The sequence below is a fragment of the Oxyura jamaicensis genome, chromosome 19, assembly GCF_011077185.1.
Source record: "Oxyura jamaicensis isolate SHBP4307 breed ruddy duck chromosome 19, BPBGC_Ojam_1.0, whole genome shotgun sequence".
NCBI classification, from domain to species: Eukaryota; Metazoa; Chordata; class Aves; order Anseriformes; family Anatidae; genus Oxyura; species Oxyura jamaicensis.
The window spans coordinates 5,653,015-5,669,051 of NC_048911.1; the positions used below are offsets into that span (position 1 = coordinate 5,653,015).

The 16,037-nt window shown below is 55.7% G+C and overlaps 1 protein-coding gene across 8 annotated transcripts in view; it reads left to right on the forward strand.

Annotated features, from left to right (window-relative positions):
- The first annotated feature begins 7,937 nt into the window (after positions 1-7,937).
- The window catches only part of TPST1 (tyrosylprotein sulfotransferase 1), a 36,575-nt gene continuing 28,475 nt past the window's right edge, over positions 7,938-16,037 (forward strand). For 3 of the 8 annotated variants that reach the window (XR_004755364.1, XR_004755366.1, XR_004755365.1), the window contains exon 1: positions 7,939-8,254. The gene's annotated coding sequence lies outside the window, so the exon portion shown is untranslated. Of the gene's footprint in view, positions 8,255-14,301; positions 14,371-15,106; positions 15,262-16,037 lie in introns of those variants that run through there. The other 5 variants (XR_004755358.1, XR_004755360.1, XM_035343307.1 and 2 more) reach the window with 5 other exon arrangements.

Here is a 16,037-nt window from a genome sequence, read left to right on the forward strand (position 1 = left end):
ATCTCTGAACTTGGATGTTCCATCTTGGGAATTGCTGATCTATTTTTTTTATCATAAATGCTTTTTGCCAGCATCCATGTCATCTTCTGTTGTGTGTGTTTTGTACAAGACACAAGAATCTGTCCACTTGCTATCTGGTTAACCTTTTTATCAAAATAAATTCCAGGTGGGGATACAAATATTACATTTATGCATGGCTCAGTCTCAGTTAAAATACAGAAATATTAATTTCCCTGAAAATGCAATACTTGGTAACATTTAAAAGTATCTGGGATTTCAACATCTGCATTGCATTAAGAAATCTTTTTTAAAGATCTATGGTCTGTGATCTCTGACCGCCTAAGTACAGGTGAGGAACTACTCTGGCTCTGGGAACGCTTTTCACATTGGGCTGTTTACCTTCAGATGCGTTCTTCGGAATCCCAAGACTCAGAAATGGTTTATGGAAAGCAAATGTCATCTTGTTTATGTGATTCCGTTTTTCCACTGTCCTATATATTACATAAAAGACCTGCCTGGCTTCCAAGGCTGCTTTTCGCTTTCCTGACTAATCAGTCACCTAGCACAGTGCACTCTGCTAGTTCTTTTGGAGACAAGGCGGGGCAGAAATTGTTGCCCCGCGACATGTCAAGTATACAAGAGAACATAAGTGCATACTGGGCACTTAAAAGCTCGGGTTGTAATTTTGAGAAGAAAAGTATAGAGCACCCTGCACTTTCTGAATATTTAAGAAGTGCGTATGATATTTTTTTTCAGCCTTTTCATTTCTTGCCTGCTCCTCATTTTTATTCCGTGTTGTGCATTTGAGTCTTGGTGGATTGACGGTTCTGGTTATGGCAACGCTCGTGCTCTGTGTGCTTCTCGGGAGAAGGCTGTCAGAACTCATCTACTGTTTTGATACCTCAAAATGTATGGGGTTTCAAGCTTTTCGGGATGTGTCTTGGTTTCTCTTTTTGTAAATCCAAGCTGAAGAAGGCCAGCCGCCTCGATGGTGGTGTGACAGTCATCGCTGGAGACGTTTTATTAGCATGAAGCTTTGTTTTATGGGAGGAGAAGGAGCTGCCCCTCCTGCATGGCTGCGCTCTGCTGCTGGGAACGGACGATACATTGGAAGCAGAAACTTCTATAGGGAGTTTTGCTGAAGGTACAGGAAATCCCTACCAGTGAGTTGAGCAGCTTTGGTGGTGATCACACCGTGAAGAGGTGGCAGGGCTGTGTACAAGGCTGTTGGCCCCCAGAGGAACGTACAATTTGCCTGACAAGCTCTCCTTTCCTTGCAGGGGGCAATACGTGTTTTGTTTGTGTGGGTTTTCCTGTGGTGCATTTACTGAACAAAGGTTTGTAGTCTCCCTTAGAGAAAGCAAACCAAGAACTCCGAAAGTTTAGCTGTGGCCAGGTTTTATTCTGAAGCACGTCTTCAAGCAACAGTGATGAAGTACCTAAAAATGGTACTGAGGCCATTAAAATGGTATCCAAGCACTGGTGTAAAGGTTAAAAAACATCTGTGGAGTGCCTTGAACTTAAAAAGCGTTTATACTAAAAGGTTCTGTCATTAGCACTTAAGTACTTAATTTTTACTTATTAAAATCTTGGTCATAGTCAAGCTGTTGCTTTTGAGGTCAGCCAAACCGGGCTGATTTACACGGGCTGAGAATCCTGCCCTGAAAGTTTCACCCAGCCACACCGTGATGCTGTGTCGGGAGCGTTCGCAGCTGCTGCAAGCCAGCAGAGCCTTGACATTTTAAAAATAATCAAAGTGGACATGGTTTTGGGACTGTCATGCCTTAGAAGAAATAAACTAGAGGAGTTTAACTAGAACACAGCTGACTTTGGACAGACTGAAGTGAGCGTCTGCCCTGGAGCAAATTCCTGCTCGTCTTGGAGGCTGTGCAGGGAGCAGGACGAGCTGCAGGCTGCCCAATTTGTTCATCCCCTGCCCAATTTGTATGTCCCGTGTGAAATACGTGTTTGTCACGACCAAGAGCTGAATGGGGAAGGCCCAGCAGAGCCTGCTGTGAGCAGGGGGATTGGACGGGGTGATCTCTGTTTCTGTGATTCCGCCTCCCCTGCCTCCTGCTGCATGCTCGGGCGTTTGCTCCCTCAGTGCAGGGGCCAAGGCTGCTCTAAATAAGGGTTAAGATGCAGCCAGACTGGGGGCTTCCTTCTCCCCTACCCCTCCTTCTGTCTGTATCGTGCCTCTTGCAGCGCGGCAGGTGGGCGCTCTGACCCTACACAAGGATTTTATTCTGGGATGTTGACCAAAAAATAAAGGGGAAAGCCTCCCAGGGATCTCAGCAGGACTTCGTGTTGTGTCCGCTGTTTTATCTGCTGCTTGAGCCTGGAACTGCAGTTTGTGAGGTTGCTCTGCGTATTAGCAGTGTGTTCTCCTGCACGATGCAGCCACGGCCGGGACCTGAGCCTGTTCCTGCAGAGACTCCTGTACGGAGGGCGTGCTGCGGGCTGCAGGTGTAAGGTGCTCTTTGTGTGGTGCTCATATTTTCTCTTCTTGATTAATGCTACTCCATGGGCCAGATTTATCTGTGGTGCCACTCTTCTGCCTTAAGTTTGGCCCAATATAGAAACAGTTCACACTGGCCAAGCTCTGCCCCTCTGAGTTAAGCTACGGATGAATTAATCCAACCCAAATTGGGATTATTCTGCATTTTGGCTTTGAAACATTTTTTTTCTGTATTGCATTTTCTATGACTGAACCTTTTCATGCCTCTGCCTCCCTGGGGTAGCAGCTCTTTGTCGTGGCAGCGGTGCAAGCATCACATCTTGCATCCCCCAAAATGCTTCACTTGAAATCTGCCCCCCTGCGTCTGGACGCACGCTTTTATTAAAGCCTCAGCCGAGGGCTGCAGTTGTTTGAGTGACTTCTGAAACCCTGCGGGCACGTCAGCCTGCCTCAGACCCACTTCTACAACCTTTCAGGGTTTTCTAGGATTTCTTTTTTCTTCCCCAAGAGCCAAGTGGTAGATCTTAACAGCTGAAGCTAAAGGAGCACTGGGAGGCCATTCTGATCTGCAGCTTCTCTCCTCTGAAGCAGGATGACGAATGGCACGTGAGGTTTGTCTGGAGAACTAGCAGATCCGCAGGGGGTAGTGCTGTCACAGCGTTAGAGCAGATGTGCTGCTAAGTGACTGCTCACCTCCATCCTCCAGTCCTAGCGGGGATTTGGGGGACGGAGGACATCGGGGCATTGTGTGCGCACCTCGGCTGGGCTGAGATGGGGCTCTCGGGGCTTTTTGTGCTTTGCTTTCCATGCACTGAGCATAACCAGCCTTTTCCAAGCATTCTGCAGAGCTCAGTACCAGCTCACAGAGCGAAGGAGATACCAGATTGTTTCAGAGGATGTATTGCAGAAGGAGCATGGAGAAGACCTTCCATGCCTGAAAACTTGTCTGTTTTTTTTCAGTTGCACCAGGTGGTCTAAGTAACAGATAGCGTCTCTCCTCCTCAGCTCTGCCTCACTGCTAAGAACATTTATGGTTGTGAAACGTTCCTGGTAAATGAAAAGGCTTCATTGAAATGTCTCTGCCTCCTGTCCAGCACGGACAGGCGATGCTCACAAGTTCACCACCTGCTGGGCAGCAGCAGCCGCCTCGTCGTGCTCTGACCCACGAAACCAAAAGCCCTCCGTTTCCATCTGAGCAGCAAACTGTGGCTGGCAGGACGACGTGGTGATGGGGCAGGGGATACAGCTCAGCCCCTGCTTTTCCAGGAGGTCAGTCTTTCGTCCTCAGGGCTAGAGATTTCTTTCCTCGGCCACGTTAGGGTGGAAGATGCGGAGCGGGGAGCCAGCGTGGCAGGACGGGCAGCGTCTGCTCTGGTGGTGGGAGATGCCCGTGGGATGGGTGCGTGGAGCAGCGCTCGGGCAGTGAGGTGACGTGGGAGGGGACCGCACCACAAGGTCAGCGTTTGCCACTGTGGGGGCTTTCCTTTAGGTCTGGGCACCACCCAAACAGCAAAAGGAGAGAGGAGTTAGCAATCAGCAAACACCAGCGCTGCTGTGGGCCTGCAACCCCCAATTTCTTCTTTGGCCACAAGGAATTATTTTTATTTTTACTGGAGAGCCCTGGGGACTGGCAGGTGAGGCATCAGCTGGGCACAGGCAGGGCTGTCACCGGGGCTCACCGGGGCACCAGCCACCAGCACCGTGATGCCCGAGGTCCTGTGGGGTTTTTGTGCATCCTGACAGGTCAGCGAGCCTTTTGTACCAAGCACGCGGGCTCCCTGCTCAAAGCAGAGGCTGTCCCCTTCCCTCCGTCAGCCCAGCGTGACCGTGTACTTGCAGATCTGCTGATCTTACAGCATCGAGTTAGGAATTTCGCAGGGAGAGGAGTGCCAGACTGCACGGCCTCGTGTCCCTGGGAATTACCCTACCATAAAGGCATGTCCTGCACAGGCTGCAAATCCCTCGTAACAGCGATAACGGGGAGTTGAACCGTGTGATGAAATGATTTTCTAATGAGAACATCTGTGCTCTCGATTTGGGCCCGAGATCAAGTCTGAGGACGGGGCTGAGCCGTGAAGCCAAGCGCCAGCGTGGCAGAGCTGGTGGCCTTGGTGGCCTGGTGGTCTGCAGCAGGGGACGGTCGCGCTTTGCCCTGCCATAAATCCAGCTGCTCCTGTGGAATCAAAGGGTCGTGGTTGCACAGGGAAGCTGAGTTACACGGGTTCCTCTCATGTTTAAAAGGCAATCGTGGGACAGATCCTGAGCTGGCGTACGTGGCATTGCTCTCCTGACCTCAGCACAGATGCCGGAGCATCCAGCACAAATTGGCCCAAATGCGGGGAGGGCAGGAGCCAGTTTGGGTCCCCAGGAGGTGACGTTGGGGACATTTGGGAAGGGGCACTTTGGGAGCAGGGGCAGGGATCAGCCAGAGCTACTGCAGGGCCTGGTTGCCCGGTCTTTTTTTCAGGACTCCAGTGAGAGGAAGGCGAACGGGAACCTGGGCTGTTGGCGTGCAGCTCCTCCCAGCGCTTGCTCCCACTCATCCTTCCCAGTCCTCATGCGTTGGACCTGCCCCAAGCAGCACAGATGGAGGGGACCCAAAATGCTGGGAGATTAATGAGCGGTGAGTCCCAGAATCGGCATCCTGCCCCCAGCCTCCCCGGTGAGAGCAGCGCCCTGCTCTGCGCGCCGTGCTCCTGCCCCCAGGCCCCTTGTTCTGCCCCAGCAGCTGGGTGTCGCGGGGCTCCCCATGCTGTGCTGTGAGGTCGAGGACCAGCATCCCTGATCCCAGGTGGGATGCTGTGATGGGGAAAGGGATCTGGGGCCAAGGCAGGCAGGGAACTGCTTGTCTTCGGGATGTTAAAACTCTTAAAAATATTCCAGCAGCAGCTTGGATGCATCCAATCCCCCACGCACACACTCACAGAGGGGCCCAGGGAATTCTCTGAGGAGGCCAACAGCACCCTTTAAAACACGAGTGATGTTTTGTGACCTTCCCAGCGAGAGGAACATTGGGTCAGCCCCCACTCGAAGCGGCTGAAATTGAGGCGTAGCCTGGGACACATCCAGCATCCTAGAGGGAGGCGATGGCAGCGGTGTTTAGGTTGGAACCGCTGCCGACGCTGATGGAGAAAATATTTTCTGTTCCCACAGAAAGCAATCCTGCTGCAAAGTTTTTATTGAGCGCGGAGAAATGCTTACGCTGAAAAATTGGAGCTTTGGCCAAAGTGCAACTTAAATGCAGAGAGCACTTAGGAAACGTTTGTTAAACCCCAAGAACCTTTGCATGCCACGAACAAGAGTCTCCCAGTACATGTTGCTTAAATTAATTTCCCAGTGCATTAATGATCTTTATTTTATTAACTCGTGTTTATAAAAACATCCATCAAAGGTAGCTGAGATGCTGCTAACGTTGAAAAATAATTAAAATAAAGCCAGCCAAACAGGGCAAGAGAGCATCTGAAAAGAGAAGGGAAAGCCAGAAATTCCTGGGGAAGGACTTGATGCAGACAGCAAAGCCGGGCAGGGAGGGTTTGGGGGACGCACGAGCAGGGGAAGAGCGAGCATCCTCCAGGCTGCGATGGCAGTGTTGGCTGCAAAGCAATTTAATTCTCGCCCAGTCCCTCCTGCATCGCTGGCAAAGTGGCCGTGCCCCTTTTCTGCTCCCGGCTTTGCTCAGAGCCCAGGATGCTGCGGATGGTTCTTTGTTTCCCAGCCCCAATCCTCGCAGCTTCCACGTGCTTGCCGTGCTGATGGTGGAGTAAAACTCATGGTTGTGTGTCCTCGCCCGGACAGCTTCACCGCCCAGCCCGCTGCGTGCGATTAGCCCAGTCCCCCTCCTGCTCCGGACCCTGCAGAGCTGCTAAAGAAAAGCTGGCAGCGATCACCCCAGCCCTTTTCCTCTGTGGAGCCAGGCAGAATTTCATTGTTCGTTTAAAAAAAAACAACAACAAAAAAACAACCCCAAACCAGCTACTGGCTACAGGGCTCATGGAGCCTCCACCCCAAAACCTCCCCGCTGCCGGTCTCTGGGGACAGGATGGCATGCGGGTCCCCAGCCAGAGCTGATGGCATTTCCCCCCCCGCAAGCTCTCTGGCATTTTCCTCTAAAATTCAAATACAAATTGGATGCTGCTCCTTAAACTGCAGCTGGTTCACTGTTTCTGTGGGGAAATTCACCACGGGACCCCTGCCCTGGACTCTGTCCCACTGCTTTGTCCCATGGGGACAGTGACCGGTGCCACCGCAGGGCACCCCGGCCCCTCCCGGCCCCACCAGCTGCAGCAGGAAGCCTCAAGCTGCTGCGTGGCGTTTTAACACACGGTTGCTGTTGTTTTTTTTCTTTCATTCCATTCAAAAAAGGTTATTTTTCTTCCCCTTTTGCATTGTTCACTGATTTCCTTAGAAACCTCAGCGGACACGCAGCGATTGAAGCTCTCTCAGCACGGAGCAGGCGGAGGTGAAGGAGGGAGAAGGAAGCGCAGAAACCTGAAGGGATTTCAACCGCTTCCTTCCATCAGGTCTGCTCCTTTTTTCCTCCCCCCACAAACTGCTGATGCTGAGGAGTGAATGGGCTTCCCCGGGGGACCCCGAGGCAGAAGAGGGACCGGAGGCAGGGGCTGGAGGCTTCTGCTTCGGGCCAACTCAAACACCCGGCTCTTGCCTGTCCCACGTCCTGGCTCGGCGTGGGGCTCGGCGGAAAGCGGCCGGGCCCCTGCCCGCTCACTTCAAAGCAGCAGAGGTTTCAGCAGGCGGGGAAGGTGGGTCTGGTGCTGGAAACAGCCCCAAGATGCTCCCAAAGGCTGGCAGAGGGGTCTCTGCACCACTCCTGGGGTGGCCAAAGGCTACGTGAAAGCGGCGGCGTAGCCTGCAAATTGCCCTCGGTCTCCCCGTGCCTTGGTTTCCCCTCCTGCTCCAGGGAACTGGCGAAGCAGAGCTCTGGGGAGGTGAAGGAGCGAGCTCGCTGCCCAGGAAAGGCAGGGAGAGAGCTGGGAAGTGGGCGAAATCCCCGTCTGTCCCCTTCAGCCCAAGTGCCAAGCGTTGGTTTGGTGAAACACGATTTGGACGAGTCTCCCTCTCACGCTGGTTGCGCGGGATCGATGCCCCCCTTCCAGAAGAGCCAAAAGCGGCTCAAAAGGCAAATCCAGCCCCAAACCGCCCAGCTCACGTCGCTTCTTCCTGCTTGGGCTCTGCTTTTAGAGCTTTTCCCAGCCTCTGCCTGCAGTGCCGGGAGCTGGAGCCTTCCCTCCGAGCCCGGCTGGGCTGGATGCACCCCGCCGGGGGCTGGGGCTCGAAGGAAAAGGAGAGGTGTTGGGAGTAGGGGGGCAATGGGACGGGGTGCTGGGGGCAGGAGGGGGCCGGGGCCCCGTACGCTGCCGTTTTTTTGCTGGGGCCTCAGCAGAGCCCAATAGTTAATCATTAAAACATGCTTCCATGTAACTAATCTCTGCAGGACAATGAACTGAGAAATTATTTAACGCTGGTTAAATGGGTCAGAGCAGTCGCTATAATAAGTGTGCCTCGAGCCAGCAGGAGCTACCCGGCTCCTATAAAAGCGGGTGGAGGAGAAAAAGCGGGTGGGAGCGGAGCACCCGAGGAGCAGCGCGAGGACTCTGCGCGCCTGGAGCCCGTTCCCCTGCCCGAGCTGCCCGCAGTCGGGCTGCGGCTCTGTGCCCAGCCCTCGAGCAGGAATTCATTGAATGGCAGCAGCGTGGGGGACGGGGGCTGCCCGGAGCTGCCGCTGATGGGAGCCCAAATCACCCATTTCTGTCGAAAAAGGTGAAATTTGGCAGCACGGTGAGTTGGGGTCGGCGAGTCGGGGCGAGGGGCAGCGCCCGGCTGCCGGCGGTGCTGGGGTTTTGCTGCAGCGTCGCGAGGGGATGTAGAGGGGGAAATGAATGGAAATGGGGGTTCGAGGATTTCGCTCGGCCCGTGAGCAGGGTGGGGAGGCCGTGAGCCTGCCAGCCACGTCTCCTGCCCTGCGGCTCTCCAGGAGGTGCTGAGCACCCTTGTTTGTGGTCATCGCTCGCCCCGGTGGCGATGTGTGCGGCTGCCCTTGCTGCCGGACCCTGGTGGGGAGCAAATCCCGGCACCTCCAGGCACGCTACGTGGAGGCAGCTTTCCACGGCCCTTCGCTGTGCTTGCAAACGAGAAAATCAGTACGAGGATTTTCCGAGGTAACCATCACGGCGACGGATAGCCGCTCCCTGATCCAGAAAGCGCGGAGCACAGCCCCTTTCCTCCTCGGGTCTGCTGGCCACGTTGATTTACGCCGCTTGTCTCGTGGTTTATGGCTCCAAGCTGACGTTGCGCGAAGCTGGCTGGAGTTTAGGTAAGAAATCAAATGCAGACACTGGCAGGCTTCCTCCTGTGCTCATCGGGGTCGCTCGCAGCCACGTTTTTGTAGCTGCTGGAGGAGAAGTCGGGGCTGCCCTGCCTGTGTCCAGCCACCCCACATTGGTGCCGTGCTGCTAAAGGTGCCTGTGGGAAGGTTTGGGAAATCGTGAGGCAGCTCCAGAGGCAGAGGGGCCGCATCCCCACCGCTGGTGGCCTCGGGGGTTTCAGGCTGCACCCCCTGCATGAGCTCATTTCCCCGGCCGCTTATCTCCTGACTCCACGGAGGAGCGGGGAGAGCGGCTGGGTGGGTTCACAGCAGCGCGGACCTGGGCAGAAAATCCTCCTGGAGGTGGGAAAGGGGGAACGAAAGCTGGGCTGGGGAGAGCCCCAAGGCCGCTGTAGGCAGCACGGGCTGAGCCTGCCCCCGCGTCCGCTGGCTCTGAGGGGGTTTTACTTGGCAGGTCACATTTATATGTATTTATTTTTATATATACACAATTACATATTATTTACATAAATGCATTTACGCATATATGTTCTTTACATTCTATTTGTGTTCAAATTAAAATGCATTTGTGTATACCTAAGTGCATAGAAATGCCTAAAAATATTCTCTATATTAGATACACATTCATCGATATAAATGTATAGATCGTGTTTTCAAACACACGTTTCAACCTGTGCATATAAGATGTACTTTATACATGCATATATGCACTGAGACCTGTACATCTGCACCCTGATAGGCAGGTGTACACATTTATCTATATACTCTACGCATTCCTACCCCTGTGTTTGTACAAGAGCATTTAGGCAGCGCAGGATCGGCCCCGTACAGGAGGTGTTGAGGATCAGCCGCCTTCACCCCAGGCCAGCGTGGGGCCACCCCCCTGCTCCTGTCCCTCCCCAGTGCCCCAGCCCAGGCTCTGCACCACCTCGTGCCCACCTGCAGCACGTTAGGACGAAAAATATAAAAATAATGAGAAAATCCCCAAACCAAGCGCTTCCCGTCCCTGCCAGATCAGCTGGAGGCTGCCCATAGTGCCGCAAGCAGAACAGGTGGTGCAGAGTGGGGATTTGTGCCCAAAATAACCCAGAATAACCCGAGAGGAAGCCCTGAGCTACGGGCAGAGGCTCCTTGCTGGCTGCACGAGTGCAGAAGGTTTGGGATTTCATTTTGCAGCAGCGCCTTGGCAGGGGATTGCTGCCCTTTTTGTTCCATTTCAGTCAGAGAAGGACTTGTTTTTGCTAGGAAAACAAGAAATAGGAAAACAAGAAATATTTCTACAGAATGTAATGCTGAAGAACACACAGAAGTCAATGTTAGAGAAGACAGAGAATCGAGCAGGTCTCTGTGGAGCTCGTTCGGACGCAGCCGTGAGGTCTCCATTGACACCCGCACCCCGAGGAGGCGCGGAGCTGGCGCAGGCTGAGCCACACCAGGTTCAGAGGCAGGGTTTTTACCGAAAGAATTTGTTTCTGGTTGTGCCCCGGGTTCTTCCCCGAGAGCTGCAGATGCATCTTTCAGTGCGTTTTGTCCTCTGCGTGGCTTTTTAAATCTTAATATGGTTTTTCTAGCTGCGGGGGGGCTGTTTTCTGGGGGTTGGAGCATGGCACGGGGAGAGACGAGGTCTGGATGTGGTGGTGTGCCCACCGCCGCCGTGCCCAGCTTCCCGTGGGATTATTTCCTGGGGGAGGACAGGCCTCGGGTGCGTCCCCTCGTGAAGACGCTGCCTGCCCTCGCTGGGCCCTGCCAGGAGCCTTTCAGGCTGCTCAGAGCACCGCGTGCCGCCTTCTCCTTTTAAAAGGCCTCTGGAAGAATAAATGATTGATGGAAACCAAACAGCGAGAGGGGCCGTGTTTGCTGTTCCCTCTCCCCGACCTTGGCCCGAGGGCTCCGCTCCTTCCCCAGTGCACCCAGCTCGGCACCTGGAGACACCGACGGGAAAACGCAAAATGGGTCTGAACCCAGGGCTTTCCGGCAACCCCAAGGGGCTCTGCGCTTCGGCCCCTGAGAATGGGGAAGAAATCACTGCCGAGATGGGACCCAGCACATACACCTGTACCCCAAAGCAGTGGTTTTTTTTAATTATTTATTTCTGTATTTTTTCAGGGTGCTAACGGGACAGGTTTGCTTTCAAAAGCACCGCGCTCGCAGGAGCTGCTGTGTGCAGCTGCCTCGCTGTCCCCTCGCAGCCAGAGCTCGGGGGCTGGAAACCTTTAACGTGACGCAGGCACCCCGCCGGTTCTGTGGCAGTGGGATTTTGTGTCTTTTTTGTTTTTATTATTTTTTAAGATGCTGGAGTCTGGGAGCCTCTCCTTCACCTCCTTGCCCTGTTCTCCAGCCACAGCTGAGATCACTTCTCCTGCTGCATTACAAATAAGCTGGCGGATGTTTAGCTCAGTGTGTGGCTGCCACGCGTGGCACGGGCTCTGCTTCCCAGACCCAGGGCTTAATCCTGCAACCCGCCGGGCATTTAAACTTCCTGGGGAACCCCCTATTTCCCCCAGAAATGGCTCCTGCCCCTTCGCAGGAGGGATCCCAAATTCCTGGTGTGATTTCCCGGGTGGATGCCGCGAGGAGGAGCCTGAGCATCCCTGGGCAGCGAGAGCATCGCCCCTCGCTCGTGGCCATCAGCGGGGCCCTGCTCACCCCAGGCAATGAGCTTCTGCCTAGCTGGGCTCTGCGATGATGGATTTTTTAAATTTATTTTTAAGAGAAAATCCAGCGGAGGGGAAGGAGTCAGGCCCTGGCTTGTTCTCGGATGTTCCTGTGCAGGAGGGGAGCGCTCAGCCCGCGCACGTCCGTCGTGCCACATCGGCAGCTGTCCGCCGGCCAGGAACACGCGAAGGTGCCTGTAAATGTGAAAGAGGAGAGCGCTCGCTCCTGCCTTGAGTGGAAAAACAGCTCCTGCTGTATTCGTTGGACGGACAGAGAGCTGCCTACCCGCTGGAAAACCCTGAGGATGCTGCACCTCCAGGGCTCGCACATCTGGGGAAAAAATCTCCCTGTGAAACGAATACAGCTGGCGGAGGCGAGGCGGGGATATTCCTGGCACCGCACGCGTTTCTGCAGGCACGGGGGAAGATCGATTCTCCGCCGTCACGTTCAGAAGGCGGCAGGCACCGGGTCAGACCCAGACAGGGCCGGGAGCCATCGGGCACAGAGCTGCTTCGGGTCAAACCGGGAACAGTCCAGGCAAAGGGAAGGAGAAAGGTCTGTGCCCGGCTGCCATAACCCCAGCCCCAACCCGCTGGGATGCTGCTTGTAGGGGAAAATCCTTCCTCCAGCCTCCTCCCCGCGCCAGCCAGCCCAGAGCCCGGCTCTGCGCTCGCTGCCGAGGCACTCGAGGAAGAGGAACGATATCGCAAATTCCCCTGTGCCGGCCAGGCCCTGCCAAAGCCAGCGAGCACGGCTCGGGGGGAAGGTAGGAGCTGTGCAGAGCGAGGGAAGTCCTCTGCGTACTTACGGGGGGGAAGGTGGAATTCAGGTGAAACACCACCACCACGGTACTGGGGGCAGCGACGCTTTGGCTTCTAACCATCACACTTAAACTGAATTCAGGGCTATTTTTTGGGAGTGGACTTTACATAAAAGCATTGCGTTGGCAGGTAGGGAGGGAAAACGAAGCCCAATTTTGCAGGGGGCTCTGCCACCCCTGGTGCTCGGCACTAAGAGGCAGAAGGGAGAGGGTGCTGGAAAGCGATGAGCAATTCCCCGCTGTCGCTTCTCACCGTGGGTTATCCCTGGCTGGGAGCCAGGCTCTGCCTGCAGAACCTGGCGGGTTGGCTGAGCACAGCTCCTGCCCCAGCACCGCTTACAGAAGGCACCAGCCCCGTCCAGCAGCTTTGCTTCCTCCAGCCGCTGTGGTTTTCCCCCTTCCTTCCCCCCCAGAGAGCCACGTTTTCTCCCCGGGGCCCCGTTTGATCGCCGCGGGTCGGGAGCCGTGAAAGGGGACGATGTGCGTGAGTCACGGCTGGAGCTGTAAAAGAAAAATCAATAAAGCGCCCTGAGAAGCGCTGCTTAATGGATCGAGGCGATCTTACTGGAAATAGGACGCAGAGCAGTTCAAACCCCGCTGGCGGCGGCAGCAGGCGACATTTATTGCCTGTCAATGGCTGGCGGAGAAGAGAAATTGGAGGTGGATTTTAGCACCTGGGGGGAATTTGTGGATTCTCCACGCACCCGGCAGCTCCCGAGCACATCTGAAGGGCCTGGGCACGTTGGGTGCCCCTGGAACGTGGTGGCAGCCCCTGCTGAGCATCGACATGTCACCACGGGGAGCAGGAGGCAGGATAAGTCCCCATCCCTATCCAGTCCCATCTGAGTGGAAACCACGTCCCAGCGGGCTTGTAAAGGCTTTACGACGGGCTCTTGGTGTGTGAGGAGGGAGGCGAGGGGCTGTGAGCACCTGGCTCATCCTGGAGGGATGGCTCAGCTCCCCGTGATACCTGGTGCTTGCCGGGTGCCAGGGCCCGGATGATGTTTCCCAGCCTCATGGTAGGAGACATCACAGGAGATGGGGCAGTGAGTCCGACCCAATTTTAGGGCTTTTGTGGTGAAAATGGGCTGTTCTGCCAGATGGTGGTTCCTGGCCTCGTAGTGCCGAGGTCCTGCTGCTGTCTCCCAGCCCCGGTGTCCCCAACCCCAGCAGCACCCTGCCGGTGTTTGTTCCTTAGCCGAGCCCCCCAAGCACTGCTGCTGTTCCCAGCCTGCATTTTGAGGCTGCCATCCCGTTAACTCCCTTCACCTGATTTATTTCCCCCCACCCCTGCGTGGCAAAGCAACATACATTTTGGGACAGCCCCATGGGATCGCTTCTGTCGCTGTGATCCCATGGGGTGTTTGTCTGCACGGGGCAAAGGCAGCTGGGCCAGAGCCCCTGCAAGGAAAAAAAAAAAAAAAGAAATGTGGTTTTGGTGCTGGTGGGTTAAAAACAAGTCCAAGTGAGGCTGTGTTCCCGGGTCGTGGGGTACAGGCTGTGTGCTCAGCGCCCTGCGAAGCAGTCGGGGTGGCGTGTGGCTGGGCTTTAGGGGATCACCGAGCTGCTGTGTGTCCTCGGGGGTCGAGCCCATTGCAGCAGCAGCTCTGGGGCAGAACTCCCGTGCACAACTCCCGTGCACATCACCCCGCTCCCGGCCCCGCGGCAACCCAGCGGAGCTGGGACCCCCCCCCCCCCCCCAAACTGTTTCCCGCCAGCTCCGGCCGCGCGGGAAAAAGCAGCGAGGTGGGCGGGGCCAACCTCTCCCTCTTAACCCCGCCCCCTCCGCTGTCAATCTCCGCCGGCGGCCCAACCGCGTTGCGCGACACATGGCGGCCCGCGGCCAATCAGGGCGCGCTTGGCATTTCCATGGCAGCCGCGGGGAGGGGGGGGGGGGGTGGGGGGGGGGGGGGGGGGGGGGGGGGGGGGGGGGGGGGGGGGGGTGCAGCCGGTGCCGGTCCCGGCCCCAGCCCCGCTCCCGGTGCCGGCCCCGTGCCGCCATGTTGCGGCCCCGCCGCTGCTGCTCCGCGGCCCCGGCCCGGCCCGGCCCTGCCAGCGGCGGCGGCGGCGGCAGCAGCAGCAGCAGCAGCAGGGGTGAGGTGGGGGGCGCTGCGCATCGCACGGGGGGGAACCGGGAGGGGACCGGGGGACACCGGGGGGGGGGACCAGGGGGGCACCGGGGGGTCTGGAGCCGTCGGTCGGAGGCTGCCGGGCCGGTGCCGGGCGGCTCCGTGCCGCTCCTGCCCGCTCTGGGTGCAGCCGGCGTTGGGGAGGGTCCTGGCGGAGCCTCTGGCTTTGGGGGGCTTTGACCGCTTTTGGGGGTTAAAACGGTGGGAAATGTAAAATTGTTTTGGTTAGAGGGAACTGGGGGGGCTTGGGAGGTGCGCGGGGTGCCGGGTGTTTGGTCTGCCTGTGAGAAAGGGGTTGGAGGTGTGGGGAGGTCCGGGGGGAGCGCAAATGCGTCTGAATTTATCTCCCTATATAATATGTATATGTTATATATGTGTGTGTGTGTAGCGGAGGATGATGAGGAAGGCTTACGGTTTTTGGGGCAGCCCAGCTGCTCAGAGGAAGGGCTGCAGCTTGCTTCGTCTTTCCCCCGCTGATGAACCGAGGGGAACGCACAAAACCGAGCCCGTCTCCTGCCCCCCGGAACGTGACGGCTCCAGCGGTTGCGGAGGGACCCCGTAATTTTGTGCAGGGTCGCTCAGTGCAACAGCTCTGAGGCCAGCGGTTGTCTGCCGCCACGGAGGGGGAATTTGGCCTTTTTCAGAGCTTTAGGTTAAAAACAAACTGAAAATGCAGGTTTAGGGGAGTGTGAGCAAAATGCCTGCGGAGCGAGCAGCACTGATCGCTGTTCGCACGTCCTCGTGTCCCTGGGGTAATCCCGTCCAGCTTCACCATCCTGCTCGTGGAGCTGCTCTGCACGAAGCCACCCTGTGCTCAGCCTGCTGCCTGCATCCCATCCCGGGCGCTTTCCACCAGGTGACTTGCTGCTTGTTTTTGGGGGTGGATAAAAACTGCTGGTGCTGGTTTATCAGCCTTTATTCCTGCATAGCTAATGGGAGAAACCCCGATAAACCAGCTGCAGGGTTTGAGAGCTGGGATGTCTGAAAAGGCTGTAGGTGGGCTTGGCACTCAGGGCTTCTTGGCTTTTCCTTTTATTTCTTGCTTTGCTGCGTGCTGTGCTTGGGGTTTGCCTGCTCGTGCTGTCCTCTGACCTCAGCATCGCTCCGATGCTGTTATGTGACATGTAGCAAGGCGTGATGCCCAGCCGTGGGGGAGTCCTTGAGCTGGTTGTGCTTGGAAGACATCAAAATGTTCCCAGAATACCTAAATGATTTTTGGAACCATCTTTTAAAAGAGTCGAGGCTGGTTTGGATAGCTTCTTTTAGTGGTATCCTGTGAATATTTCAGCTGTGTTCCTCGGCGCTGTGCTATACCATTATCGTGTAACTGTCAGCTTTCCTATGCAATCTTCTTTGTGGTGAGCAAACGCCAACAGCCAGAAACAAACCAGTGCATTGAAGGAAAGCTTTTATGGAATTTGTGTAAGATCTTTCTTTAACTTTGACTTAGAAATACCCAAAGACCTGCAGCGGCTTCTTAGTTGAACTATTTGATGAGCTAATCGTGGAACCTTCTGTAAGGAATGCATCGTGTCTGCCCTGTCTTCTAAATGTACGCTGTTTTGAAGAGGACTCCTGAGAACTGTCAGTCTCTGCCACCATTCCAGTATGTGCTTTTAAAGTGCAGAGCCT